Below are 27016 nucleotides of genomic sequence, written 5' to 3'. Positions count from 1 at the left end.
CCAGCAGTCTTACATGCCTAGTATGATCTCAAGTTGGCTCTGCTATCCTGTGTGATCCTGTGTTGTTGTTGTTTTACCCATCCCTGGCTTTTCCACCATCTAACTTTTGGGCCCAGGACTTCTGAACTTTGAAGCTTGTATTGTTCCAAATGGCCTTTCGCCCTAGGATGCAATGACTCTTTTAATTACCTGGGAAAAAATAAGTGTTTAGCTTTGGTCCTTCCCTCCTATTAAAGGTCACCAGCTAGAACACTTAGTGACCTAGTCCTACCTGCATTTGTGTCCTGCCATTTTTTGACCACCCTACCCGCTATGGTATGCATTAACTTTTTAGGTCCCATCTATTTTGTGGAGTGTCACAAGAACTGTATACCCTTTTCGCCACTTATAGTGTCTAATACACTCATGCATGATTCAATCAGCCCAAAAATTGTTACAGCCAATTGTGTGTTCGTAACTGTGGTAGGCATTTGGACAGACATTATAGGACATGTATGTATGTCAGTGTTATTGGCCTTAAGGGGCTTATTTATTCAGTATCATTGATATAAAAGTTACACATTTGTGGGAATGGACTGGCCATTTTGTACAATACACATGCTGCTCTGGTCCAGCATGTGAGTAGAGAAAAGATCCCGGGAGGAGAAGCCCTGATAGAGGGGACTACAATTCAGTCAGACATTTTCTTGTTGGAGTTGTCTTCTTGTGTATTGCCTCTGCTACTTTATTCTGTATCATGCCCCCACTTCCTCCAGGCTAATTGTATAACAAGAATCTCTTCATATTGACTTTAGTACAGTGGATATAGCTTTTCATTCCGAAACATATCATTAAGTAGTAGGTAACAAAATGTTAACAAACAATAACAACAAAACCTCACACCTTACTGCATGGTTTGTCAGTGGCGGTGGTGTGTATGATAAGAGGAGAAAGCAGGGAGTTTTGCAGAACAAGTACATGTCAAGGGAGTTGCAAGTCATGAATAACACATCGCAGTTCAAGGGCAATTTGCTCTTATGGGCTCCAGGAATAGAGTAGTCCTCCAATCCTAAGAATGCCAGCAAAAGGAAAAAAGACATAATCTAAACCAAAATCTTTCACTCCCTAGAGCAACATTGATCATTGAACTTTCTTGGGGTTGGAACAAGAACCATATGCAGCTTTACTTGTCTCTCCTTCTGACTCCCTCCCTACCTGCTGGCCATGGAGACCATCTTGTTTTCCAGTATTCTGGAACTCAACAAGTGAACAACATTCTCCATTGAAGAATAGACAACTGATGAAATCAAGCCTATTCTTTACTTTAAGCCTTCTAAGCATGTCTATGACAGAAAGGGAAATGCATTTCAAATTTCTCTATAGATTTTTGTCTACTTCACAACTGATTTAAAGGCAGTGAGCATTAAGTAATACTTTATTGCCTTCTGGATTAGGTTTTCAGTCTTGCCTCTTCAAAAAACTTTAAATGAAAGACTTGGATCATCCTAGAATTAATCACACAAATATGCAATGTACAGTGTTAATATCTATTTATTGAAGTTTGCATATGCAGACAATGAAGCTGGAATATTGTGACAGGTAGTCTAGCCTTCAGTGACAACTCTTTTATTGGCTATTTGCAATAAAATATCTACTAAGCCATACTCCCTTTTAGGCTGCACGGGCATTGCTTCAATTCTGGTCAGGACATATCTCTACCATAATGGTCTTCTACTCTCAAGGACTCAATTTCCAGACAACTGTTTTTAGGCTCACACTGAGAATTTCAGAGTGAAGGTGAAAGTGACAACTGTCTCTTTCTGAGAGCATTTTCCTCATAAGATGCTGGGCATCTATTTTTCTACTCATTATTCACTCCTACAATGTCCAGTGCCCCTTGGCTGTTGACCCTTTCTTGGTCCTTTGACTATATCTATCTAGCTGCCCAGTCAACTTGTAAAGATCTCCTGGGTGCTTATTGTTTGCATGGACTTTGAGCCTCTTGCCACCTTCTGGTTTTGGATGTTTGCCTCCTTGAATTTCGACTCACCTGCTGCCTACCTTTCTTGTTAACACAGAAACTACTTCTTGGTCTTGAAGTCTTTAATCTGCTGCCACTTATGAATATAAAGAGTAAGCTGCTTTTCTGATGACTGTCTGATGATTTAAGAATTGTCTGTCTGAGAACATAAAGACTCCTAACTCTGGGAAACGAACGAGGGGTGGTGGAAGGGGAGGAGGGTGGGGGTGGGGGTGAATGGGTGATGGGCACTGAGGGGGGCACTTGACAGGATGAACACTGGGTGTTATTCTGTATGTTGGCAAATTGAACACCAATAAAAAATAAATTTATTATTAAAAAAAAGAATTGTCTGTAATTGTTGTGTCCTTTTCAAGGGTATCCTTGTAAAATCCAGTCTCTCTCTGTGGTTGTAGCTGCATTGCTTAGTTTTCTCTATAGTGCTTTATCAGATTCGTCAGGTTTATTTCAGTCTTTATATAACTGTTTCAAGAATCTTGAGATGATATGTGCTTGATGAGAAGACTGATTATTATTTAAGAACACATTACTGATTGGATTATTATTGGAATGGAGAATAGTGCTTAAGGGATTTCTTTTGAAAATAGAAATGAAGTATAGCATGTTTGGTGTCCCTGGCAGCTAAACCCTTATTTGTGACGAGGTTGTGATGTGCCTGTTCTTAAATTAGGTTTGGGGGAGTTGGAAAAGAACATGGATTAGAGGGAAAATAACTGGGCATTAGACAGACTTTGGTTCTTACCCCAGAACTGTTTGCCTACTCTCTAGGTTAAGGCATGCTACTTAATATTTCTGAATGTCAATTTCTTCTAGACTCCACACAGTTGGTTAAAGAATCAACTGAGACAATATATACAAAAGGTCTAGCATGAACTCTTAGACCAAAATAGGTGTTTAATAAATATTACTAACCCATATCCTGTCTTATCAAACCCTTCATTCTTTACATGGCCCCTCCTCTACATACAAATTTGGTCACACTAATTTCTTTCTTTGACCCTTCAGTATCTTAGAATGAAGTAAGAACTCAGAATGGAGATAAAACTCCTAAGCATGACCACAATGTATGATTTTACCCATTAAGATACCTGAAACATTATGGTGTATATGTTCTGGAGGCTATTTCCTCCTACAGATGGCCAGTTTTTCTGCTGGATGGATAGAGAGTGATGGGCTATCAAAAGGAGAAACTAACAGCTTTTCAGAGTACATAATATACATAGTTTACCGAAATATAAATGGACCTCATGGCCTCAGTTCCCATGCAGTATCTGGGTGGAAGTAGTAGACATGGTCACTTGGGTGCATGTTTGGAGATTTCAGGAGAATGATTTTGCCAAGTCTCTGTGTGTTTCTTTGTGTCATTCCTTTGCCTCTCACCCTCTCTCTCACTGCATCTCCTTTGTCTCTAGTTTTCCACACTGGGAAATTCTTTCTAGATTAGAGTTAAGAAGCTGTCTCTAAAACACAATGGATTCTCTCCAGGTCTATTGCCATTTACATGAGTTTTACCATTAACCTGAGTCATTTACTTTTGAACTTATTTTTTGGTTGTGCTGTTTTCATTGTTTTCCTTCTGCCATCCCTTGCCTGAGGCAAATGAATTCATAGATTGAAGGTACAGGGGAGAAAAGAATACTACAAGTAAAAATACATTGGTTAGTATTTCAAAGATAGTATCTCATCACATCAGTGTAATTCTATCACACTAATATGTTCTGATCTGCCATGTGCATAATATTTAGGTGAAAAAATATATTCATATTTCAGTCAAAGTTATTAGGAACATGTTACCTGCTGTTTTAAGTGTGTGGTACCAGGGTAAATTGCTTCCTGTCATCCAATTCACATGGCTACTAAGTAGGGGAGTTGAGATCTCTTCCAGTGTCTGTACTGGATGATGAGGAGGACCCAGAAGAGAGGCGGATGAAAACCTTCAGGGGTCACTTCTTCAATTCAGGCTTGCTTCCTGCCTTATTTTCCTGCTTTATCTTGATATTTTCCTTTCCTTTGTAATTGGTAGTAGCTTTTTCTTTCAGTGAGGATTTCTCTGCTCCCCCAGGGACTGTGATAAAATAGAGTCTCTGTAATTTGAGTCCTTATCCCCTGTCTCTGAAGTTAGTAAATAAATTTTTGTTATTGTTTTTTGTTGTTGTTGTTGTTGTTAGCAAAAATAGGAAGCAGTCAAGGGAAAAAAAAATCACTTTTTCAGGTCTGGTTCTGGTCCTTTCACTATTTGCTCTCAGGAAAGAACTTGTGCTCTAGACCTACATTGGTGGGACCCACCTCCAAAGTTAGATGATTGGGTTGGGAATTATTTCCTGTCCTATCGCTCACACCAGAATTGAGGCCCATAATAGGCTGAGTGAAGACTCATCTTCATTTAGGAGAGAAGATAGAGTCAGTTTTCATAAGAAAATCCATCCCAGACATTCTGTTTCAGAAGTCAATATAGGCATTCCAGTGTGAAGGTGGGACACCTTTGGGAGAGGCACAAGAGGAGATAGGGCAAAGCCTGTGAGGGAGAGAACTGCTCTCCCATTTCCTCTTTATTTTCAGCGGTCTTTCCTTAGCTCTGTAAGCCTACCCTGGGTTATTTTTGGACTGCTGTGTAAAACAGAGATGAGTAGTGGAAAAAGATAAAAAAGGAAAGTAGAGGAATTCCAAGGATAGGATCGGAAATTCAATTAGCCATTTGGCTAGACAGTTATTGAAATTAAAAAGTTGTGCATAAGGTTGTGTTATATATATTAAGAACTACCTAATTGGAAAATTGGGCAGCATCATGTTTTCTTGGGTCAGATATAACTGACACCTGACTCAATTTGTCAGCTTTTCCGAAGAACATCTTCCTGATTTTTGTTTTTGAAACCTTTGTCTTTTTCCAGTATTTGCCACAAATGTTCATACTGAATGTATTGGCCACTTTGGTTCTATAATGTTGTATATTGGGGACTCATGAAGCTCAAAGTCTCAGAAAGCATTTGGGGAATGAATGAGGTGGGTGTTTCCTGTAGGTTAATGTAGTAGAGGCTTGATGGAAGATGTCCAAAGCTGAATGGTAGGAATAATAAGAGCCTCCATTTGTTAAATGTGTTTCCTGTGTCAGGCACAGTGGTTTTCAGTTCATATACAGTAATTCGCTTTGTGTTCAAAACAATTCTGTGAAATACTGTCATAACACTATTAACTCCCAGCTGGAGAGGACACACCTATGAGAAGATAGGGGCTGACATCTAACAAATCTCTGGTGAACAGAATGACAATTAACAAGAACCAAACAAGAAAGAATCTATTATTAGAATCCATTACTATACATAAAATGGTAGGATGTCAATGGTCAAGTGAAGAATAGATCATTGAAACAACTGGTGCCAAAGACTAACAAAAAAAATGAGTATCTCTGGGCAAAATCCATGGTTCTTATAGAATAGGTGCATCAGTTTCCTGTTGGGAGTTTCTAAGAAGTCATTTAGCATTGATGATAGTTTCCCAGTATATTGTTCCAGCTTCTTTGCCCCACCCTTTACAATTTCATTGGGTAAAACACCTATTTAGATTCTGGTATATGTGGAATCATAATATTAATAGTAATTCAGGTTGCATTGTATGTTGAACTATGAGCTTTGAGCACTTCCAATTTTAAACACCCTCATTATCTCCAAAGAATCTCAAATGCTTGACAGGTTCATGAGTATATTATAAAATGTTTGAACCTCTGTACTTACAATACACAAACACCAATATAAACATTGTTTTTGCGAGAGCCTTTGTGTGCTGTGATATGAAACCAATGGTCAGGCAGGAGGGCAGTTGAAATCCTCTTGGAACATAAATATAATGAAGATGTCTAATGAAGGACTAATTGATGCTAATAGGAATTAGTCAATTTTAATACTGTAATTTGTTCAGTGTCACAATAGCAATTAAGAAAAAGAAAGAAAGGTTTTAAATCTCTGAATTCTATGTTGAAAGATCCAAGGTTAAGATAAGGTTGTAGCACAGCTTGTTTATTAACATTGTTAAAAATGATGATCAAGTTAATTAAAATTGAAGTATAATGGTGCCATCTAGATAGACTCATGACAGACATTTTAATGAGCTCCTTTCAAAGTAGCAATAATAATTAAGTTATTTTGAACTCAGCTCACTGTTTACATATGGAATCTTTTGTGCACAGCTCTTTCATATCCCATTGGTAAAACTGTAAGTAGCAGGAAATTTAGACTGTGGACTCTAGAAATAGCTGTGGCCCTGACTGCTTTGTGGTGAACTGTGTGTGCTATTTGAGAAGAGTAGTTATAGTCAATGTGTATTATTCTTCTCTACACCGCTCTTCTACCCTTAAAAAACACTGGTAACGCTAAAGGAGAGGGAAGAGTCTTAGGCAAAAGTCTCCAATCTTTTCTCAATGATTGGGAACTCTTTTCATGTCAAAATATTTAAGAGTCTTCTTGCACATAAGAAGTTGTTTAGTATCCCTTTGATTAATCAAAGGTATAATGAAACTCTATGATTTCAGTAGTAATTTTCATTTTATAAGTCACAACTCTGTATACCTAAGGGAAATATTAGTGAGTTCTTGTTTGAATGTATGATTTTTTAGTTCTCAGACAACATGACTGTATTTTATTCATCCTTTTCCTCTCTCAGGATTGGGCTGTTGGTATTAGAAATCTGAAGAAAGGTAGGACCTCATGTTTTGGCAACTCCTTGATAAGTCAATATGAGCAGGAAGTTGGGGAAAAAAGAGAATGAATTACCATGTTGTAGATATCAACACATCTTAAATCTATTTGCTCTTTACATGAGGATGTTTTTCTTAGAATATACTAAAAATGTCTACCTTATAGATTTGTTTTTGTAATTGGAACAAAATAAGGTTAAAAAAAGAATGAAGCTGGATATTTATTTTTTTGCCCCCGATTCTGCGAATATTGAGACTTCATATAATGAATAACTAAGGCTCTTTATAGAGTAAGTAAATCTTGATGTTATGGACTCCAGAGTGACAAATGATGTTAGTAAACATTGCTCCATGTAGATATCTTCTTATTGCAACCTTTTAACTAAATAGTTTATTTTTTATTTTAAAGCCTCATGATTGCTCAAAAACCACACAAAGTTCTGATAAATATCTATAGGTTGACTTATTAAGGCTCATTAGTAGCCTAATAAGAAGTTATTATACAAATTTGTCACGGTGGCATAGGTTGTTACAAAGCTGTGTGTTCATGGACTATTAGTTTACATTTGAGCACAGTGTATTTTGCCCTGGAAAGGGCTATTTTTGTTGGTGATCCCTGTGTGTCTATTAAATAAAAAATGCAATTATAAAGTCACTAATCTTAGCTTGACAAAAAGCAGATGCAAATTTACTATTCATGGGCTTGTTCATATAATATATATATTACAAAGTTGTGTATTTCAGAAACATAAGTAGTGATTACAACGTCAAGATGAGTCTAACATGGATCAATTAATTGCATTCACATTAAGAGCATAGAATTTTTGTCTTATTGGACATTATGTTTAGAAATCATTTTCCTTGATGGGGCATCTGGGTGGCTCAGTCAGTTAAGTGACTGACTCTTGATTTTAGCTCAGGTCAAGATCTCAGGATCCTGAGATTGAGCCCCTCATATTCTGTGCTCTGCATGGAGCCTGCTTAAGATTCTCTTTCCCTCTCTTTCTGCCCCCCCCCACCCTAACCCCTCACACTCTCTCTTGCCTTAAAAAGTAAAAATGAAAGGTATCATTTTGTCTGCCAAATACTCTCAGAATATGATCATCTATTAAAAGGAACTACATGTAGACAAGGCTAATTTAGATAAGCATTTCAGTTCTAAAGTTGACATCTTTCATTAATAAAATTAAAGAACAATATTGCTATAATCTTCTTTCCATTGAAATGTTAACATAAATCCTTCATCTCAAAAATTCTAAATTAAAATTATCTTTGCGTCCAAAATACAATGAGGGACATCATGAAGAATTAATAAGTCATTTTACACGTGGCAGTAGCTTACTCTTAAATATTTGTCTTATAATATTAATTTTTACAAAAGTCTTAATGAAATGTACATTGGTACTGTGATCCTCCAAAAGGAGAGGAGAGATGGGAGAAAAAGTTACTTTTGAATCACTTCATAAGCAATTAAAGCTAGAGATTAAAATGAAAAGACTTTGTTGATGTCTTAGGCTTTCCTAGTATAATGCTCAATCCAGAAAATATTTCAGTGTTTTCAAGCTGATTTTCAGAAAATTTGATACCATCACTAAATTTCTGTCATTTATTTATAAATAGTGAGTATTTTTTCTATTATTATACAACTCAGAATCAGAGATTCTGTGCAAAGTATGCTAAAAAAAACTCACGTGGTAAGGTAAGTACCTGGACAATTTTCACATTAAATATATTCATTGTCTTCTGGTCTATAAAGCAATACATTTTAAAAATTTAAAAAAACAAAGGAGCATAAAGATAAAATGTCAAAATGTCTTTACATGTTGGTTAAAGTCAAGGCTAACATCTGTCTAAAGCAATGATACAACATTACCACATGAAGGGTTAAATCTTTTGTCTGTCTCTCAAGATGATGCCAACAACTTTCAGAGGCTAGATATGAGCTGAGAAAAATTTATATATTGTAGCATTATTTCTGCATTACCTTAGAGGGAAAAGGACAAATTTACTCTAAACCTTTTTAATTCAGTCATTCTCAGTGGTTGAATATAAATTTCATGAAGGAACAGATTACACCTGAATTGACTTTGCCTTTTGCACAGGCCTTACATTTGGGAGGTGTCAGATATTTTTGACCTGTGTAAAGGAGCCACCCATGTACATAGCCATTAGCTACTTCCTCAAATTTGCTCATTTCTCCCAATATTGTCTTTCTTAAAAAGTTACCAAAATTGGGTTTAACTACACTGCACTTCTAATTCCTTGTATAGTACTGTAGTATACACAGCAGTTTAAAAGGACATAGGTAGGGATATGAATAAAATTCATATTAATAATGAACTTTTATGTACTGGTTAAGGCCTAGGCTTTAGTCTTTAGGTTCTGAGTTTCCACCCAGTAGGATCAGTGGAAGTCTCCATGCCCACTGAGCCTCTTACCTACCCCTCATATGATATGGGCACCTTACATCTTCTGCTTGGGAGGTATTGATATCTTCCCACCACATATCTCTGTGCCAATCTCTTACCTAGTGGCTTTAGTCTGCCCCAGAGTTGATGTGGATGGCCTACTTAGGTTTAATCCTGCTGTAGCTGCAGATTGCTTGTAGAGATGCTGAGTACCCCTTGTTCCCAAATGAGACAGGAGATGCTTTGTCTAAGCTGATCTTAAAATTATTTTACTGGTCTCCCTAAAGGGTGATCACATTCTCTGTCATTGTTTATTTGGTTTTGAAATCCCCTTTCTTGAGGAATTGGGAATCATTTTCTCCAAGTTTGAGTCAGAGGACCTTTGAAGGGACTCATGTGATATCCCTTTCAGAAACATCCTTCTTCCTTGAAAATGCATCAGTATCTTGGGTTGAGGCTTGCATTCAGTTTACATTTCATGAGATGATTTCCACTAGAGCCACTTGCCAGTTTCTTTTACTGGTCTCTCTGTTCATGAATAAAGCAAGCCAGGCAGAAAGTCCTCCACTGAAGCATCTATGATGAATGGAGAAAGCCAGCATTCAGAAACCCCACATTTGTCCTCCTCAGCCTCAACCCCACTTTGGACCACCTTATTGCCAGCCTAACTTCTCTGCTCTTGCAAAGTAAGCCCTCGTAGACTTGCTTGCTACTAATGCTTTTAAGCTTTGAAAAAGTTGAGAAATTTGAGACAAGAAAATAAATGGAGAAGATAATAACTTTATAGTCTTTTTTTTGTCTGCTCAATAGCTCATATCTTTAAGAAATGTTCATTTTAATTCCAGTGTAGTTAACACACAGTGTTACATTAGTTTCAGGTATACAATATGTGATTCAACAATTCTATACGTGATGAGTGCTCATCATGACAAGCGTACTCTTTAACCCTCAGCACCTATTTCACCCAGCAACCCCTCCCCCCCAACTCTCCTCTGGTAACCATCAGTTTGTTCTTTATAGTTAAGAGTATATTTCTTAGTTTGTCTCTTATCCCCCCCTTTGTTCATTTGTTTTGTTTCTTTTTCTTTTCTTTATTTTTTTTAGATTTTATTTATTTATTTATGAGAGAGAGAGAGAGAGAGAGAGAGAGAGAGAGAGAGAGAGAGAGGCAGAGACACAGGCAGAGGGAGAAGCAGGCTCCATGCAGGGAGCCCGACGTGGGACTCGATCCTGGGTCTCCAGGATCAGGCCCTGGGCTGAAGTCAGCGCTAAACCGCTGAGCCACCTGGGCTGCCTTGTTTTGTTTCTTAAATTCCACATATGAGTGAAATCATATGGTATTTGTCTTTCTCTGACTGACTTATTTCACTTAGTATTATACTCTCTAGATCCATCCACGTTGTTACAAATGGCAAAATTTCATTCTTTTTTATGGCTGAATAATACTCATATATATATATATGCCATATTTCTTCATTCATCTATCATTGGACACTTGGCTGCTTTAGTATCTTGGCTATTTTAAATAATGCTGCAATAAACATAGGGGTGCATATGTTCTTTCAAATTAGTGTTTTTCCTAATAGCCCACATCTTGAACTGCCCTTTGGTCATTGTCTTGGAATATTCTCCTGGTTTATTTTGAGAATCTTCCAAAAATCACATTATTTTTATTGATTTCCTAGAAAGTTTATGTTTGGTAATTTCCCAAATATTGGGAAGCTAATTATCCCAAATTCAAATCTCAGTTTCCAATTAAAATGGTTTTCTTGGATGCTGTTTAGACCGAGACTCAGAAGTTTACTGGATTCTGTTAGAGAACTAAACTGTCCCTTCCAAGATATACAGAATCCCACCCACTCCATCAGCTCCCAGAAAAATCTCCTGCTTTAAACTTTCATTGGCCATTTCTTTTTTTTTTTTATTTTTATTTATTTATGATAGTCACACACACAGAGAGAGAGGCAGAGACATAGGCAGAGGGAGAAGCAGGCTCCATGTACTGGGAGCCCGACGTGGGATTCGATCCCAGGTCTCCAGGATCATGCCCTGGGCCAAAGGCAGGCGCCAAACAGCTGCGCCACCCAGGGATCCGTCATTGGCCATTTCTAAATCTCTCACTATTCTAGAGTTTCCCTATGCTTGCTGACTCACAATTTCTTTAAGGTAGCCTATCTTCTCCTGTCATTCACATGTCAGCTCACCACATCCTCTCTCCTTTCTCTACTCACTCATGAGTATAGGCTCATGAATTTGGGGACCAGGCAAAAAAAGCCTTACTTTTGTTGGTAATATGATTCAAACTATTATATAAGGTAGTTATGCACAAAGAGGTGAAGAGTCACTTAGACATATTAAAAAAGTTAATAATACTTATCCCTGAATGGTGATATCATGACAATTTTTAATTTCTTCTTTTTATGCTTCTTTGTAGTTACTATTTTCACGAGTTAACATGTATTAATTTTGTAATTAAGCAAAAAAACAACAACAAACTATCTTGAAAATAAATTGAATCATAGGTTTTGGAGTTTTTTTGGGGGGGGGTATGATCTAATTCAGGAGTCTAGGGGGCGATGGAGTGTGACACAGGCTGCCACCAAAATACAAGTGTGACACAGGCTACCACCAAAATATGCTAATTCAATAAGAGTATGGTGATGGTTGATACTATGCTTCACCCAGAATCTCAACAGGCATGTAACATGCTTCATTTTTCAAGTCCTTGACTAGGGCACCTCGGTGGCTCAGTCAGTTATGTGTTGGCCTCTTGGTTTAGGCTCAAGTAATGATCTCATGGCTTATGACCTCACAGGTCATGGGTTGGAGCCCCATGCCCTACACCAGCTCCGTGCTCAGCAGGGATTGCTTGAAGATACTCTCCCTTTGCACCCCTGTCACTCTCTCTCTCTCTTTCTCTCTAAAATAAATAAATAAATCTTAAAAAAAAAAAAAAAAGCCCTTGACTGACAACAGGCCTGTGATGGAATTAGAGAGTCGGGAAGGACTGACACCATAGTAGCCCTTCTCTCTTTTGTACTTTCTCTTCTTTATTATCTTTCTTACAAGGATTTCACTGGATTTTTTTTAATAGTAGTAATATGTCCCCTTTTCCTGAATCATGGTTTTGGGAATAGTAGGTATGAAACTCCCTCAAATCATATCCCCTCCTTACTTAGTTAAGACAAAAGCTGGTGTTCTCAAAAAGGAACTTCTTCCAGGAAATACAAAGAGAGAACAAAACTAAACCAGGCATTTTGAAATAGATGTTTTAAAGCACAGCCTCTATCTTAATACTGAAATCAGATCCTGGCATGTTCCAGTATACCCACACAAATTCTGCATTGTTGGTGAGAGCCTGAAGGAAATGTTAGGATTTTGGCAGTTGTTGACTATTCAGTTTTGTTACTATGTTTTTTGCCCTCTTAGGAATGTATGTGTCCCCAAAAGAAAACATAACTAAAGAGTCCCAGAATCTGACATTAACAGGCAAGTGGGTAACATGACAATACATTACTCTATGCTGAGGTCTTCAAAGAATCTGGCAAGGAATATGAACACTTTCAGGAAAAACATATTTTTAATCCATATATGTGGTTTTTTTATTTTTTATTTTTTTTCATATATGTGGTTTTTTTTTAAAAAAAAATTCAAACTGGAAATTTGTATCTCTTAGGTTACCTTCCCACCCCCATGTGTTTACTAGTCTCTTTTGACTTAGGTACTTGAAACATTAGACAAAGCGATTGTACAAACTCTGGTTGAGATTCCTTTAACTAAATTCCAATCAAAGTGGCCTGACAGAAACAGCATCCAGGGGGCTTTGTCTGTGGATGCTCTTCTATCCTTGACTCTGGCAATACTGATACTCAAACTTGCCCAAATGCAGAGAGGCTATTATCTTCTTTCTCTCCTCCTCTTCCTCTTTCTTTCCTTCCTATTGCATTTCTAGGTCCCTAAAATCCCCTTAGTCTTGGAAGCACTAAACTTCTCTCTTGTAAATCTAAGGTCCCTCCAACCCCGCCTGTCTTTTATACCAACTTTCATAAACCTTTCTTCTGAGGGTATCTATGACTTAGGAATCTTCAGGAAAGTTAGCCCGCACTCCTGAAGCATTTGTAGGTTTTTTGAGGTGTATCTCAAGCATGCTTTTAACTCAGTATTGAGTTGACTGCTAAAATTCAGCTTTACGTAATGCCCTGGGTAAGTTCTCCCTAGATGCTCTGGGAATTGAATGATAGATGCCATCTTTGCCCTGGAGTCTGGATCAATAACATCAACATGCTCCTTTGGTTAGAATCTTTCACATCTCTGTTTAAGAGTTTATTTCTCCTTTAAAGTTGCTACAAGCAGTATGAGGCATGTCTCCCAGTCCCAATTAATCCAGAACTAAGAGAGGAATAACAGTCTAATGAACAACCAAGCATTTTCTAATTCGGGTTATACTCTGTTGTAACAAAGATCTCTGCTATGTCTCTCAGGGGCTTCTAGAAAAGGAATATGTTGATCCTTGTCTTTCTGCAGAGAAGTGAGAGGGAAAGCCAGGGGCTTTGGTAGGTATACCTCCCGCATGCTTAATCCTCAAGTGAAAATCTTCCTATCTTTCAGTTGTATTGTCCAGCTTAAGACAATCACATACATCACGCATGTCAATGAAGCAATATCAAATGGAAAGCGTAAGGACAGAAATCAGGAGATGTGAAGGGCAAGGTCTGGTTACAAGGTTGTGTCCAGAGGGCATCTCTTAACCTTTGGATCAGGGACTACCCAGTAACCACCCTGAGTTTAATTTCGTATTGTCTTGAGTCTAAATTGCTTGGGGTAATAGTTGTTAGATCCTGAAATAGGTTACTGATGTGATAGTTTCCTTGCCTTTTTTAAATGTCACCATCTTGAATCATACTTATTGACACTTGTCTTCCCGAGGCTTTTGAGTCCATCAAATGTGTGCAGATTTCGTTTTGGTTAATTTCATTGTTTTCTGGCTTTCATTTAAAACTGCCCGTTGGCATTTACCTGCCAGGGTGGAGCTGGAACACATAAAGCCATGTGGGTTGATAAAGGTCATTTAGTCCTACCAATTAGAAAATAAACTACATTGCTTCTGGTTAGGGATTCCACACACATTTTTATTTTATTTGTTTAGTTTTAAGGATTGTATTATTTTACTCATGAGGGACAGAGAGGTAGGCACGTAGGCAGAGGGAGGAGCAGGCTCCCCATGGGAGCCCAATGCGGGACTTGATCCCTGGAACCCCGGCATCATGGCCCAAGCCAAAGGCAGAGTCTCAACCACTGAGCCACTCAGCGTCCCCTCCAACCCCCGCCCCCTACATTTTTAAAAAGGAAATGCCAAAGGAGAGATGATTCCCCCTGCAGAAGTTAATTCGATTCATTAAAGGGCTGAGAATTCCTCAGCCAGAAAATCAGCTTTGTAGTGGGGCATCGGGCTGGGATGGTGCAGATCACCAGGAAGAAAGACCCCAAGAAAGAAGATAAAAGAGGAAAAAAAAAAGTGCCTACATAGGCTTTTATTTTTGCTGTTTCTAAGTTTGCATGCGTGCTCCTCTTCCATATCACTGGAGATTCCTAATGAGAACACTCGTATTGCGTCTTAAAGAAATCCAGTGATGGTTTCAAAGCAACCTAGAGCAGAGATGTCCATAAAGCTCTTTGAAATAAGGGAGTTAGTTGGCTTTCCAGGTGACTGAGATTGTAAGATCTGGATTCGGAACAGGCAGTTTTGGTGGTGGTGGGAAGAGAGGGGCTTGCATCAGCAAAAATGTCACTACTCTGTCCCTTCTCCCGTCCCGGGCGATTCTGAGAGCTCTTCGACCACGATAAGGAAGTGCGTATGCTTTGCATTTCTCTAAGGATCTGAGGGCATCCGTCCAAATGAGCACCTCTAGGGATGCGGGCTTCATGACCCGGGTCATCTGATTGGAGAAGTAAGACTTTACAGAGGGAGCCGAGGGAAGCGAGCGCAGCCTGTGCGGGGGGTTGGGCCGGAGAGGCGCAGCGCTGCGGCGGGCAGGAGCAGGCGGTCCCTCCTCCTCCGCACCCGCAGCCCCAGGTCTGTGGCCGGTTCGCACCTGTGGCTCACGAGTAACGAAACGAGAGATGTCAGCTGCGGAGGGCCCGAGGCAGGGCGCAGGCTCCGAGGTAACCCAGCGGCGCCTCCGGGGCCAGGCCGGGCCCGGGCTCCCCCCCGACCCCCCCAACCCCTCCAACCCCCCCCCCCCCGCCTCCCCAGCAGTGCGGCTCGAGTCCTCCGAAGCTGCCAGTTGCCAAATGAAATCTGAAACCCCGGGCTGCGCCTGAGGCTTGGCCCCGCTCAGTTGTTCCAGCCTCTTGCACTGTGTATTTGCACACGCACACACAATCACTCTTTCTCACTTCTGGGACTCTTTGCGCAACTGCCAGGATTTCTCAAGTGCATGTGGCAACTCAGCCGGGCTCCGGGGGCAGCCGGCGGGGCGCGGAGGGTCTCCCAGGCCCGGGGAGCCGTCGCACGCCGCGGGGCCGGCGGGGGATCGCGGCGCGGCGCGGCGGGTGGCGGGGAAAGCCCCACAGCTGCCCCCCACCCCCCCGGGGCCCCGACGGCCGCGGCGCTGCTGCTGCTGCTGCTGCTGCTCCCGAGCCACAGCTGCGGAGCGCCCGGGGGCACGGGGCGCGACACTTCCCCTTGTTGCGGGAAGTACAGCGGCCGGCCCTCCCCCGTCTTCGCTTTTCCTTTTCCCTCGGCTCGTCCTGGGAGCCTCTGCCCTCGGAGCAGCCGCCGGCCCGCGTCCGTGGAGCGTCCGTGTGCTCGGGGCCGGGTAGGTGACGGCGCGGGGGGCGCGCGGGGCGGCGGCGGGGGGCGCGGGGGCGCGGGGGGCGCGGGGGGCTGCGGCACAGCTGCCGGCGAGGAGCGCCCGGCGTCCCGGGCCGGGCCGGGCCGGGCCGGGCCGGGGGCGGTACTTCGTGCTTCTGGCCCGAAGCATAGATGGATTGATGAGGGTGTGCAGTTCACCCCCTACCACCCATCCTGCCCTCTGCACCCCCCCGCGCCCCTCCTTCTCCGTTGGCGGCCGCTCGCGTCGTAGAGGGTTTTCCTAGATACCAGGCACGCAGGGGTAGGTATTAATACTGAATTCTTTCATCGCAAGCGCAGAATGATGGGGCATCTGGTGAATTTTAAGCCACCCAAAAGATCTTGTTTGGATTTTTTTAAGAAGTAACTTTTGGAAGGCGTTATCCATCCGTGTCCTTAAAAGAAATAGTTTGGACTGTATTTCTTTTCTAAGTCCTCAAATAGAAGGGGAGACACTACTCTAAGAGTGACATTTCTTGCGGATATTAGGTTTCCAATATCCACTAGTACTAGGGAGCCCGGACTCCCTATGTAGTCTGCGTCTGTTTAATTCATTTGAAATAAAAGATAATCTCCAAACTATTTGTGTTTCCGTCATAGTTTTTGTTACTCTTTTTTTTTTTTTTTGACCTTGGCAAGACATCATCACTTCATCTCTTTCTAAAAAGAGGAAATGCATAAATCATATCGGGTATTTGGAATATAAAAGTTGTAAGGGGCTTGCTTATGCGTAAGTAAAACAATGTGTGTTACTGTGTCTACTAAGGAGGACAGATTAATTGAAGTCTGGGGATATTTACAGTACAGTGAAGAGATTTACTCAATTATTGAGAAGAAGATGGACAGACCGATTAAACACAGTCTGTCCCCTGATTCTAATTAGAACTCAAAACCAACCCTTAAGGGCAAGAATGGATGTTGGTATTAAGCTGGGCGTCATAAAACACAGAGAATTAATATATTAGAAAAAAACAGAAGACAAGTATAAAGCCACATCAGACTTGCTAAGATCTCTCTCTCCCTTTTATATTTCTTAATACTTCCTCTTCTCTGGGGGGACATTTCAATTTCTAAGGGAGCCCAACAATTCAATTCCCCTTCTTCTATTTCTTGAGTGCCTGACCTTCAGGTAGCCAGTCAAGGAATCTGTTCTTTAGATCCAGTACTGTGTTGTCAGAGAATTCACTGTAGACATCCTGGAGGACTGAGATATTGGCAAAACTTTAAAATAAATAACATTCCCCTTCCACTCCAAGGAGGTATGTACTTGGTGGAAGACCTTTAAGTAGGAATAAGGGATAAACGATGAGTTTTTTAGATTTGGAATTTAGTTTGAGGTATGTGTAAGGAATACACAACTAGTGTGAGAAAAAGGAAGGAGAACCTGTAATTTTTTTCTGCATCTGAAAAGCTGTTGAAACTCAGTCTGTCTTTGGCTTTCAACTGTATTATTTTGTTTTATTACCTAATCTCAGGGATTTGGAATTGAGAGGTGGATGGTCTCTGAGTAATAATGTTCTTTTGTGCTGTTTCTGCTGGTGAATTTGAACCATTTGAAAACACAACCTGATAGTAAGTGAGGAAAAACTAAGTTCTCAAGGAAAAAAAACCAAACCAAACCCAAACAAACCAAAACAAAAAACAAATAGCACTGTACCCTTCTACAAGAGTGTAGGTTTAAGTGTAAAAGAGAAAAGCATTCTGGGCTTAATCTCCAGTAGGTTGCTTTCTGATTTTGCTTGGTATGGCATTGGCCAAAACCCTGAGAATTTTTACTGGTCAGAGCTTTATTTACTGTGTGCTCCTAAACTCTCTAGGATGGAGGGTGGGGGGTAAGGGAAGGGCAGGAAGGGGTAAGGAATGTGCAACAGGTGGTAATAAGTGGTTTGAGTCTGATTACTTTGCTGTCTTGGCCAAAGCCTAGTTGATGTTTACCAATAGTGCCTTAGTAGTTTTGTTGTGACTTTCTGGCCCATTCAAGTATGTTTTCTTTTTGGCTTATTCATGTCCGGGTTGGCTTCGTAGGGCTAAAAGTAGGCAGAACTGCTGCAAAATCCAGACCAGGCCTTTTGTTTCTGTTTTTAGGGTTTGCAGAGCTGTAGGGTCATCTAGCTACCTGTAGTTATTTTCCCGTGGTATTTTTCAGCTAGTCGTGAAGTTTTCTTTCCTGATGAGTTGAGCTTATGTAATACTGATCCCTTCTTTCTGCCACGTGTCAATTTTTGGTAAAGGTAAGTGCTTTGGAAAAACCATATGGAGAAGGTGGATAGAGCCAGTGGAAGGCACAGCCCCTCAATTATTCACACGTGGGTATGGAGGAGGTTGACTATAACAAGAAACTGAGGCATGTATTCTATAATGGTCACATGTTCCTGAGAAGAAAAGCATACGGGATTCAAAATCCGAAGGTGCTTGTTTTACTCTTAAAACAGTGGCCAGAGGATTAACATTTCTCCCAGCTGGAGAAGAGCATTAAAAAATAAAATTGTAAATAGTCAACTTTGCCATGAAGTTAATGCTCTTCATGTGAAGAGTTCAAGGCTCAGATTGAGTCTTGAAATGGTGACCCGCCTGTCTTTGCTACTTGAGCTCAAATTTTATAAGATTATGATGGCCTTAGTGGCTAAGGCAAAGCACATTTGAAAGTGGGGGGATTGTTCTGATGACATTCAAGGAATGTTCAGTTTTCAGAAGTTATTGTGTACATGTGAGCTTTTAAGCAGCATCTACACTGGACAATTTATAAAAAGGACAGATCTAATTGTGTCAATCCCTTGTTCTAAAACCTTTGATGATGGATCCCAGGGTCCCAAAAACTCACAACATTAACTCTAAACTCTGTAGTATAGTGACTAGAAGCTTTTCAAAGCCCTTACTTTTTAGTTTCTTCTTCCTGCACAAGGACTCCTCATTGTTCACACTTCAGAATTTTTGCTCATGGATTTCCATTCTCCAGGAATTCCCTTTGCCTGGAAAGTCCCACTTGATTCTTGGTGGCCCATTTCAACTGGAGCTTTGGGAGAATTTACCCAATTCTATGCAGGAAAGATAAACCATTTCATCTAGTCTGTTTCCATGGTGTTTTGAACATACTTTGAATAATTATTTTTTAATAATTTTTATTATTAAATGTTACTACCAACCAACTACAATGAGTTCCTTAACAGTTATCTTGGGGGTGGAGGAGCTTCTGTATCCTAGTGCCCAGCCCAGTGTCTGAAACGTATAATAGATACGTGTAATTGTTTCCTTAATAAATGGGCAAGTAAAGTTATAAATGAATAAAGTACCAGTGGACTGCAATTCACTTCATTTTCCAAAAGTGACAATGCTACAAAATATAATTCGCTTCCTAGATCAACCCACACATGCCTGTTTAATTCCTATGATAGATAAAATCTGTGCTTTTGAAATTATGAAGCAAAAGCAAAGCAAAAAAACTACTGTGGAATCATCTTTTTCTTTTGAAAAACCACAAAATATACTTGAGTTTAAAGATAATGGAAACAGTTTTAATAGATATGCATTTTTCACAATTGTTTTTTATATTATACTATAAAGTCTTTAATCTATCAAATCCCAGTGGGAGGTCCCGGCTTTGGCTGTGAGGAGTAATAATGGAATTAAATTTGGAGACTCTGCTGCCTGTGGATGGGCAATAATTTTAATTAATCAAACAAAATAGAAATACTAATTTTGCCTATTTAATAATTATCTTGAGTGCTAGTGCTTGGAGGAAGTTGGATTTAATTAAAGGAGAATGTGGAGATGGATGGAGAGGAGGAAATTCAGAGGGGCATCTGTTTTCATGTTACTGATTTTTTATTATATTAATTTTTAAAAAGATTTTATGTATTTATTTGAGAGAGAGAGAGAGAGAGAGAGAGAGAGAGAGAGATAGTGACAGAAATAATGAGCGAGGGGGAAAGGGATAAGCAGGCTCCTCACTTAGCGGGAGCTAATGTGGGGCTTGATCCCAGGACCCTGGGATCATGACCTGAGCTGAAGGCAGATGCCTAACTAACTGAGCCACCCAGGTGCCCCTATTGATTTTCTTTTCATCTCATTTGAGCACTTAGGCAAATCCAGAGTTTCTTCCTGAAAAACTTTGTCTTACTCTACAGTTATTTCTGCTGCCTGTCATGTAGAAGGTTATTCTTCATTGAACCAATATACAAATGGACTTGTGTCATGTTCAGAGCAGTGATACCTCTGTCACTTGCCTACCTGTACTGTTTAGCTCATGGTTTGTCAATTAAGAATGCATAATGCTTGTGTTTTAGTCACCAGTCAGGGACCTTAAGCTCAAATTGTTCCTTATATAGTATCTTTGAGAAGAGTAGAAGAGCAAGCATTGATATTTAAGAGTAATAGTCTACTCAGTTTCCTAAATCTTCCATGCTCTCTATTTTTATCAAATTATATGACCAGAAGCTTACCTATCCCACTCACATTACAACACCTGTTTGTTACATTGTCTTCCTCATGCTAGGCTATAATGTAGTGCTCTAGATTTTACCGAGTCAACATAAAAGAGGTGGCATGCAAAATACCTTGGCACTTTTTGTTATGTATTTCAATATTCTTTGCATAAAGATCTCTGTAAATTCATTTTTGCTTTTACTACTTTAAAAACTGTGTCTCTTATGATTAACTAGTGTTGTTCCTTTTGTTAAAAGAAAAGAGACTAAGAAATAACCATGTTTCTCATTTGGATTTGTCACACAAGAAACTCAAAACTAAATTTGATGCTTACTTGTAGCCTTGTCTAGGTCTTCTTGTAACAGTTGGCATTCTTTTATTCACCTATCATACCTATACCTTTTAACTAAGTTAACTCAAATCCATTATGGAAATACATTGAATTGCCTTCATTTTGTATATGTTTCACCCTTTTTAGATGTGTAGTTAAGTATTTATAAGTCTCTATTTTGTAACTTCAGTTTAGTATTCTAGAGCCAATAATTTTTCCAGATCTTTTGTGTGTGTGTGTGTGTGTGTGTGTGTGTGGTTCCTAGAAACATTCTAGGTACTGTTTTTATACTCCCTGGATAAAATAGACTTGCCCCAAATGTTACATGTCTTGAAAAGCTTAGAAGAGGAATCATGTCTGAATAATTTTGAAAATCAATATTTAAGGCCATACATGTGTGCTTCTTCAATACATGTATCACAAGTGTATACAAGAGTTCCCTCAGGGAGATTTCTGAGAAACAGAAAACATTCTTTTTGTTACAAATTAAATCTATCAATAAATTGAGGCTTATCCCTATGTAATTGCGGTTGCCCCCCACATTGGGTTTTCAGAAAACAAAGTAAGTTTTCCAACTTCCTGGGGGAAATTGTCCTGAATTCTTTTTCTTTCTTTGAGTCTCACAGACTCTCATAGTGATAATCACTCTAATGAATTAAGTACCTACTCAGTACCAAACACTCCACGAGTTGTTTTTACATATATGACTTATAGTTCTAGAAGTAATTAGAAGTGATTAGTAGTTCTAGCAGTAATATCTGTTCTATTTATTTCAGATATTATTATCCCCATTACCTGAGAATGTTTAGGCTTGGAGAGATAAAGAAGTTCACCTAAGGGAACATAGAAGGGAGAGAGTCAAGAACCCAAATCATATCCCTCTAAGTCCAGATAGCCTGCTATTTTTACTATATCATCTTCCTCTTTGTCCTTTTCTATTCTTAATTTTAAAGTATTAAAAGTCTGTGTGTTTTATGAGTTTGATGTACAGTACGGACTATGGACCTTGGTCTCAACATTATCTCCATGAACTCGCCTTGGTACTTTCTTATGACTTTTTCAGGTGACAGTATCTTGTGCTGATGAGTTGAGGTCCCTGGGGGGGAGTTGCCACTATTAAGGTTCTCCTGTGAGAGATTCCAGAAACCTTTTAGACTGGTAACTGAATCAATTTACGATCAGCCTGACCAGACTATTTTCTGAAGAGAAGTAAATAGAAAAGGTATGATCCATGGGGTTTCAGTGATCTATCCCTATTACTTAATTCCCATATGTGGGACATAAACCCCAGGAACTCTGTGAGCAAGAGGTGGAGGTGGAGGAATGAGAAGGTGCAAGTGGTCCTTGGTCAGAGGACTGGAGGCCCAATTTAAGAAAGCTGAAATACAGCATGAAAGGATGATTTTCTTGGAGGGAGCAAATGAGAAGGGGAGAAAAGTTGAGTTAGTGGTGGTAGTACTCACTGGTCACACAAAAGTGAAGTGAGCATAGGGGAAGTGATTTCCAAGCCAATCTTTCTCAAGGAGGGACATTCACTACAGGGCCTGTGTTGAAATGCATCTCCTGTTTGTGAAGATACAGAAGAGACTGCTCCATCCTCCAAAGAAGACCAAAGGGTCATCTTTTAGTGTTTCATTCATTCAAACATGTTTCCCATATGATGGTTTAAAAATTTCTCACATGAAAGAACTTCTAGAAAGAAAAGATGAGCCAGAGAAGTCAAAAGAGCCTGATGTTATCTTGTTGCAACTTCATTTCATAAATCTAGAAATAGCCATATGAGTAGCACCTTCAGAGTTTCATTTGGTATTCAAACCTCATAAAGATTCAATTGTAATTGTAAAATAGTCAATGCGGTGTTGATGATTTTATATAAAGGCATCTATGGGGTATCCAAAAGGACTCAGCCTTCTCACAATTGTGATTTGCTGATTAAAGACTTCATCTTTTGGTAACAACTTATCATTTCATCACGGAAAAAAATAACTTTTCTGTATTTTTGCTGTTAGGTTCAAGGTGGCAGATTCCATGGCAGAGCCTTGGTTTTTGGTTCCTAGAGACAGGTGGGAACCACAAGGAATTATGTGCATGAGGAGTTCTGAGAACTTTTGCACAACAGGTGAAGCTGCCAGAGAGGATGGATGGGAGAAGGACAGTAGCAAGGCCCGAGGATAACCTGATATCCTCAGAAGCCAAGGAATAGAGAAAAGGCCAATCCAGAGACAACGCTGGGACTAGAAGCCAAGGGAAGGGAGGCTCTGTATGGTGTGGCAACTGAGAATGTGGTCTCTGTCCGATAATAGATAACAATTATGTACTTAGTCATGCCAATCACTTGTGGTAAGTCATCATCCCCTTTAATTCTCACGGCTGCCACTCGAGGAGGCCCTGTTATTATTTCTCTTTTATAGATGGGAAAACTGAAACTTGGAGAGGCTTAGGAACTTACTAGAATCATACAACTAAAGAGTAGATCTGGGTTTCAAAATGAAAATATCTCACTCTGAAGGAGAGATCTTTGCCATTATGCTCTGGAATTAGTTCTCTGTTCCAACATGGCTCTGAAAACGCACCAACTTTGTGAGCTTGGGCAGGTTGCATCATCTCCTTGAACCAGAGATTTCCACTCTATGGACATGGGCATTTAATAATAGCCCCTTAATAACATTATTATGGGTTTTTAATTTATGAAGTGAGCAACACTTGTAAAGAGACTGGGAGGGTATCTGGTACCTGGTAAGTATCAATGCATGTTAACAGTTGCTATTATCAAATTAAATGATGAACATGGGAGTCCTGAGCAGTATTTTTCAAACTGTGGATTTTGATTTATCAGTGTTCATAAAATCAAATTAGTGGTTCATGACCAATGTTTCTTTTTAAATGAAAAGGAATAGAAAAGGATGGAATGGAATGGGGGAAAAATCAGGATTCGTTATATATACTAAAAGTAAGAGTTTCATATGTTTTGATTTCTGTTTTGTGTTGTGTGTAGGTGCATCTTGCACACTGGGTACAAGTGAAAAAAATACATTTCTGTTTACTAACTGCCAAAAAAGTATTGTAAAAAATCCTTTAAAGCAGCATTTTTCAAAGTGTGGCCTGGGAGCCAGTAGCATCAGTTTCACCTGGGAACTTATTAGAAATGCCAATTACTGAGCCCCACCTGTGCCCATTCATGTGTGTTTTAACAAGCCCTCTAGGTGATGAAGGATGATTCTGTATTCAAAAGTGGTATTTGGAATTCATGAAAAAATTAGATAAGGCTATATGTAAATTATTTAAGAATAGCTAAGAGTACATGTTGTATTATACTGGCTAGGGATTTAAATTTTCCACAGAATGCCATCCCGTGTTGTATGACTTGTTTTCCTCAATTTTTTCTATGCTGTCTGCTCACAGTGTAGGTGGCTGAGTCCCACGGACATCAATTAGTTTATATGTAGAAGGACACTAAGTAGTTAGATAACCATACTTTCTTCTAGCACTACAAGATTAAAAGGTAAAATTCTTTTGAGTAGCCCTGAGCCTTGAATATCTAAGTTGTGTTCAATTTGAAACAGTTTAATGAAAATAGTCCAGATGCCTGAACAGCTGCAAAGTTCGGAATTAAGAGCTCATAAAAAACTGCACTCAATATTTTACTAATTGAGATATTTATTTTGAAAAGCACATGCAGACAAGAAGACATTGACAATCTAGTTAATGTAAAACTAATACTGATGATAAAAAAATCCTTTGGGTAAAAATGAAAATGATAGTAATTTTTGTACTGGAATGGTTTTCTCCTCAAAGGAAAGAGTGAAATAGTTTAAGATATTTATTTATTGAATGCCACGTTACTGGTAAGAGAGAGTGGATGCTATTGGCTTGACCAGTCTTTATTCATTATTGTGTTTAATGTAATTTACTGTTATATTTGCTTTTGGGTTGGAGGGTGTGTGTACTGTAAGACTTAAGAATATACTCTTTGAAACACAGCATCCAAATTCACTAGAAAAGACTTGAGGACTTTCTTTGACATTAAAAAAATAAATACTCTTTTAGATTTTTAAAAATTTCTTAAAAAATTTTTCCCCTGGATTTTTAAAAAGTAGCTTTTCAGTGGGTCCCTATCACTAGCATTTAAAAAGTTTTTAGTGATGTGTGAAAGTATTTTTCGAGACAAAAGTGTCAGGGAAAATGAAAGTCTACTTTCTGGCTCACCACAGGTGAAATTTCATATTTAATGGTAGCTTAAGAAGTATTTCCAAAGATCCTTTCCTGCTTTGTATTCTGTGGTTAGAGGAGAGTGGGAGCGGAAGAAAGAGGGGAGGTTGTGGGCTGGATCCTACTTCTGGTATTAATTAGCATCTATGAACTCAGGCAAATCATGTAGCTTTTCTGGACTTTAGTCACCTTCTCTGTAAAATAAGAGGATTGGAATAAATACTTTCTAAGATTGTTCCAGCCTTGAAAAAGTTTCTGTCACTATATGGTCATGTGTTCCTTTTGAGCAATTCTGGTAAGGATATGGCTATGTATGGCTATGTGTATATGTATTAACAGGTCCCAAAAAGCAGATGTTTGACTTTATAGAGGAGTGAGGATTGGAAGCCTTATAAATTATGTGACAAAGTTTAGCTTGACCTTTCCTTGATAAATTTCATGTACCACTGGGCTAGTTTTCATCAACTGTGGGTTTGGGGGCATGGGTAATACCACTCATTAGGTGGCATTTGAAAATGCATGAGGATGTTCTTGGTCATCACAAAGGTTGAGTGAACTGGTATTTAGTGCCCAGAGGCCAAAAGTGCCACATGTCTTGTAATGTTGTGTGATGGTCCCTCACTACAAAGAAGCTTCCCTCCCTGAATTGCAAGAACGTTCCCATTAGGAACTAGCAAATGAAGTTAAAGGACTAGTTTTAACTCCATATTTTATAAAGTCTTCTGGGAAATTGGAAATGAAATTTTGTATACTTTTTGCGGTTTCAGTAACACAAATGCAAACGATATCTATTCTTAGATGACAACAGGTGTTTACGATGCATGGGAAAGAGTGCCTCCAGCTCCCTCCACTATATATTGACTATGCAGTAAGAAAGGCAGGAAAAACCTCAGCTTTGTAGTACGGTGTGCAAATATAACTTAAAAACATACTAAGAATAGTTTTTTGGGTGTGAAGTTCCTCATGACAGCCATATTTTTAATGAAATGGCTTATAGAAGTTTCCATTCAATATAAGTAGACATTTCTCATGTCCAAATAAATGTTCTGATTAAGGCAATAAATGCATAGATTTGATTCTCTATGTTGAGAAATACCACCTGCCTAACAGTTCTCTATATGTTGGTGAGTGACATTAGCACTTCTGGTTCCCTGACTTCTTCTGTAGTTCGGTTGACTTTGCCATATTCCAGGTCAGATTAAGGATGGAATCCATTTAGCAAGAGTCACTTTTCCAGGGCAGCTTCAAGAACTTTGGTAACGTTTTCAAATTTAATGTGAACTTTGCTTTGGAAGTACCTAAATCACAGGATCAGTTTATTAAAATTATTTCATCTATTTTATCTCCTTTGCTTGTCAAGTCCTTGTTTTTTAAATGCGATCTGTATACTTTTAAACTATTGCTTATATTCAGCTCTTAGAACTGTGACTATATTGGATGGATAAAACTGTTGTCTAGCAAACCAAAGCCAACCTGTTATTTTCCAGGAATGAAAGGGAACCCCTACTTTTCCTCCCTTTGGTGAATCTGGGGCTTAATACCTGTAGGAAAAGAGGGAAAGGGAAGGGAAGTTGAAATGTGTAACTTCCCTTTTCCTATAAATTTGGTAAAAATTTAGACTTCAGGAGGAGGTTGAAATTACAGAATTAAAAAAAAAATCTTTTTGGTAATCTTTCATGTTCATCATCCATGCGAGGCCTCCACAATTAATGTTACATTCCCCTCAGGATGAATTTTTTGGACAAAGGCCCACTTAGAAAATAGCTATAACCATTTTACTTCAAACTCAATATGGAAAACGAGTTCAGAGTGGTGTAGGTGATTTGTGTGGTTTGCCTCCCAGTTCAGTCTGGACAAGGCAGATGAGGCTCTTGAGTTTTGGTGACTGATTTTCCTACCACACTGCCCTATTCCTCAGAGGCCTTCCACACTTTGGGTCCTGGAGACAACTAACTGCAAATGCTAGCCTAAGGCAGCCAATGCATACAATGAATCACCTCCTCTTCTCTGCAACTAGAAGGGTACTAGTGTCCCATCTGGCAAAATAGAGAAAACAGTCACTCATGGGTGTTTGGTGTTTGGTTGT

The 27016-nt window shown here is 39.3% G+C and overlaps 1 protein-coding gene across 4 annotated transcripts in view; it reads left to right on the top strand.

Annotated features, from left to right (window-relative positions):
• ARHGAP24 (Rho GTPase activating protein 24) overlaps positions 1 to 27016 on the top strand; it is a 726334-nt gene that overhangs the window by 217396 nt on the left and 481922 nt on the right. Inside the window, exon 1 of one of the 4 annotated variants that reach the window (XM_055312960.1) lies at positions 15224 to 15277. The exons of 2 other annotated variants lie outside the window; for them this stretch is intronic. The gene's annotated coding sequence lies outside the window, so the exon portion shown is untranslated. Of the gene's footprint in view, positions 1 to 15223; positions 15278 to 15809; positions 15934 to 27016 lie in introns of those variants that run through there. One more of the 4 variants, XM_055312958.1, reaches the window with a different exon arrangement.

Source organism: Nyctereutes procyonoides, unplaced genomic scaffold (genome assembly GCF_905146905.1).
Source record: "Nyctereutes procyonoides isolate TBG_1078 unplaced genomic scaffold, NYPRO_anot_genome, whole genome shotgun sequence".
In the NCBI taxonomy this organism is placed as follows: Eukaryota; Metazoa; Chordata; class Mammalia; order Carnivora; family Canidae; genus Nyctereutes; species Nyctereutes procyonoides.
The sequence above is the reverse complement of the archived record's forward strand: the minus strand, read 5'-3'. Positions and strand labels throughout refer to the sequence as shown.